The sequence below is a fragment of the Myotis brandtii genome, unplaced genomic scaffold, assembly GCF_000412655.1.
Source record: "Myotis brandtii unplaced genomic scaffold, ASM41265v1 scaffold647, whole genome shotgun sequence".
NCBI lineage: Eukaryota > Metazoa > Chordata > Mammalia > Chiroptera > Vespertilionidae > Myotis > Myotis brandtii.
Window position 1 is genome coordinate 1,724,787 of NW_005370500.1, and position 3,570 is coordinate 1,728,356.

The window sequence follows — 3,570 nt, forward strand, 5'->3', positions numbered from 1 at the left end:
TGATGGCTGTTTGTAGCTGGTCACACACCCTTCAGGGTTGGGGTCCCCACTGGGGTGCCTGGTCAGCCTGGATGAGGGGATGATGGCTGTTTGCAGCTGGTCACACCCCCTTCAGGGTGGGGGTCCCCACTGGGGTGCCTGGCCAGTCTGGGTGAGGGGCTGAGGGCTGTTTTCAGGCTGGCGGGTGACTGAAGCTCCCAACCTGTCCTTTTTTCTTTTTTTTTATTTTATTCTGGGCCAGCTTTAGCTCTGAGGCTCGGCTCCAGCTATGAGACCTCGGCTGCTGAAAGCAGGGATCTGGCCTTTGTTTACCTTCTGTATTTGAAACTTTGTTGCGACTGCAGCTCTGAGATCCTGGCTGACTGAAAGCAGGTTTCTGGGGTTTTGTTTAGCTTCTATATTTGTTACAATGTTTCTTAGAGTTGCAGCTCAGAGGCCGGCAAGGCAGGCGGGGAACCTGGCTTCCTCCATCACCGGAGCAAGCAAGCCTCCCTGTTCGCTTCAAGCTGCCTGGATGCCGGCCGCCATCTTGGCTGGCAGTTAATTTGCATATCTCCCTGATTAGCCAATGGGAAGAGTAGCAGAAGTAAGGCTAATTACCATGTTTCTCTTTTATTAGATAGGATAGGATGCAATTTCATTATAGCCCAACTCACCTGGAGAGGTTTGTCCCTGCAGTGGCATAACTAACCCCATCTCACATGGAGAGAAAGTTACACCTTAGTGCTCTTGCTTCAGTCCTGTCAGTCAGGGACTTCGGTTTGAGGAATGACTGCTCCTTATCACTCTCCATGCCTCCAACAGGTCTGCAAGCCATGCCCCCACCACAGGGCCTGCCTAGATTTCCCTCAAAACACATTTATTTTCAGCTACGGAAGAAATTTACTTTGCTCCAAACAGAGAGCTGTTTCTGGCCAGAGGCTTTTAGCGCACAAGGAAGAGCTATAAACCACTCTTCATCCCCTTCTGCCCAGAATCGAGGATTTTCAATCACTCGGCCTCAGCATCCGAGGACTTCAGCTTGGCATACGCAGCAGCTTCAAATCTATTTGTAGTCACCAAATAATAAGGCTGTTCATGAGGCTGGCAAGAATAGACTTTTTTGGTGTTGCTTCTATTGTGTGTCCGAGGTTACATTCCGGTCTCTGGGAAGGACAAAAGATACCATGTTGGAAGGGTTGGGGTCCCGTGTGTGAAGATAGCTGTTCTTCTTACTGTTGGGAGACAAATGGCTGTAATTGTTGCTCTGTGTGTCACAGATATTTTTGCTGAAAAACTGTGGTTGTAGAATTCTGTGATGGAAGCAACAGGTAAATGGACCACCTGAGGAAAGCTAGAGGTAGCTGAGAGAGTTGAAGGTGGCCCTCAGTCAAGGAAATACTTAGGTTTTGCAAAAGAAAGAGCAAACAGTAATTAAATTAGAGAAATTAGTGGTTATTGGCCTTTTGTGTTCATTCATTTGTTAATTTTTTGTTTGTGCATTTATTTGCAGTAGATTTGGCTAAAATACTTTCAATTATTCGTGTGTCTGTTTTTGTTTTTGTTTTTCTTCTAATTTTTGTTGGACTGGTTTTTTTGTTTTTTGTTATTAGCCAACAAGTGACACAGGGGAAATTCTCTCAGGGTTAAGAAACTGAGAGTGCCCATCTATAAGGTTCATATTCTTTTGATTATTCATTAATTATTTATTTTTAAAAAGCAACACATATTTACTGTGTTATGGGGCCTCTTCCAATACTGAGGATTATAGATAAGACCAAGATAGTCATGACTTCACTTCCAAAGATATCACATTCTAGTGAACAGAGACAAAAAACATGCAAATGATTATTGTAATTACTAGGAAGAAAACAAATCAGGTTGTGTGATTGTGATTAGAGTTGGGAGGGAACTTCAGACAGGATACTCGATGAAGGTTTGTTTCTCTTAGAAGAGATGAGATCTGCACTATAAAGAGACAGCCATGTAATGATCTAAGGCAGTGGTCGGCAAACTCAATAGTCAACAGAGCCAAATATCAACAGTACAACGATTGAAATTTCTTTTGAGAGCCAAATTTTTTAAACTTAAACTATATAGGTAGGTACATTGTTATTAACTTAATTAGGGTACTCCTAAGGCTTAGGAAGAGCCACACTCAGGGAGCCAAAGAGCTGCATGTGGCTCGCGAGCTGCCGTTTGCCGACCATGGATCTAAGGGAAAAGCTTTAACATAAGAAGAAATCATGCCACTGTTTTCTTCTCTCTTTTCCCCACAAAAAAGAGCCTAATCCTCAGTAGAGATGAAGATAGTGAAGGGGACACAGTCTTATGTACAGAATGTTTGGGAGACAAGAACATTTATTCTTCCTTAAGGAGAGGTGGGATGCAATGGCTATAGTACATAGTAGGTACTCAAGACATATTTTGATTATCAAAGTGAGCAATGTATTATATAAAAAGAACATGAAAGATAGAAGGGGCCTCCATGGCCTCAAAGAATAAGGCAGAGGTAAAAAATATTCCTCCTCAGCTCAGGTGTTTCTACTTAAGAGACATTTCTCTTCCTTTCCTTGGTTTTAAAGTATCCCTTCATCAATACTCAGTATTTTCCTTTCTCTCAGTCAGAATTCTGTGGGGTTCAGAAGCCTGAGATTCTCCCGTGTAATATCAAATTCAGAATTTGCAGCAGGAATTGGAGCTCAGACTCTTCCATCTCAGGCAACTAAAGGCAAAGGAAAAATCACACTTATGATGAAGCCCTGTCAAGTCAAAGTTTTGCCAAAAGTGTTTCCCTAGAAGAGAGTCTTCACAATAAATTAACCCTGGGAAGATACAGCCATCACTGTCCTTGTCCACAGTGTGTATAGGGGCTACAGGAACATTTCAGGGGCCTGGCACTAGAATGCTGACCAACAGCTACAGGCCCGGCCAAGTCATCGTCCCACCACTTTCGTTAGTATGTGATCTGCCTTCAGTGTTGTAGATGATGACTTGGCACAAAGAACATCTACGTCTCTTAGAAACTAATGTTTCAGATCCTTAACTGTCTGCAATGGCAGCTTGATAGAGATGACTTGCCTTAAGGTAGCCTGAAGCCTTATTCCAAGTTCTCAAACTTAAGGACCATCATGGTCTTCTGGCTGGTTCTGGCCATGGCATATGCACCTATCAGTTAAATAGTTCAGAATCCTCTGGCCACCCTATGATGTTGATTAAAAGCCCTTCCCTCCTCTCTCTCTCCCTGGCCACACTCACTAGATGACTACTTTGTGTCATCTCTGAGAGCCATGAGATTTATGCATAGTGTCCCCAAGGTGCCAATCACTTGCATTGTCATCCAGCTGACTGGACACAGTGCATCTGCTCATAGACATTGGCTATGGGCTACAGCATCCCCATTCCTTTTTCCATTCTTTCTTTAAATATTTATTTTTATCTTCTTCATGTTGGACACTGTGCTAGACATCATAAATACTGAGATGAACAAGTCCCTATTTTCAAAGAGTACATAGTCTAATGGGAGAGAAAAACACATAAATGGCATTTATAACAGCTGATTAAGTAAATAAATGGTGGGTAGGTAGTGGA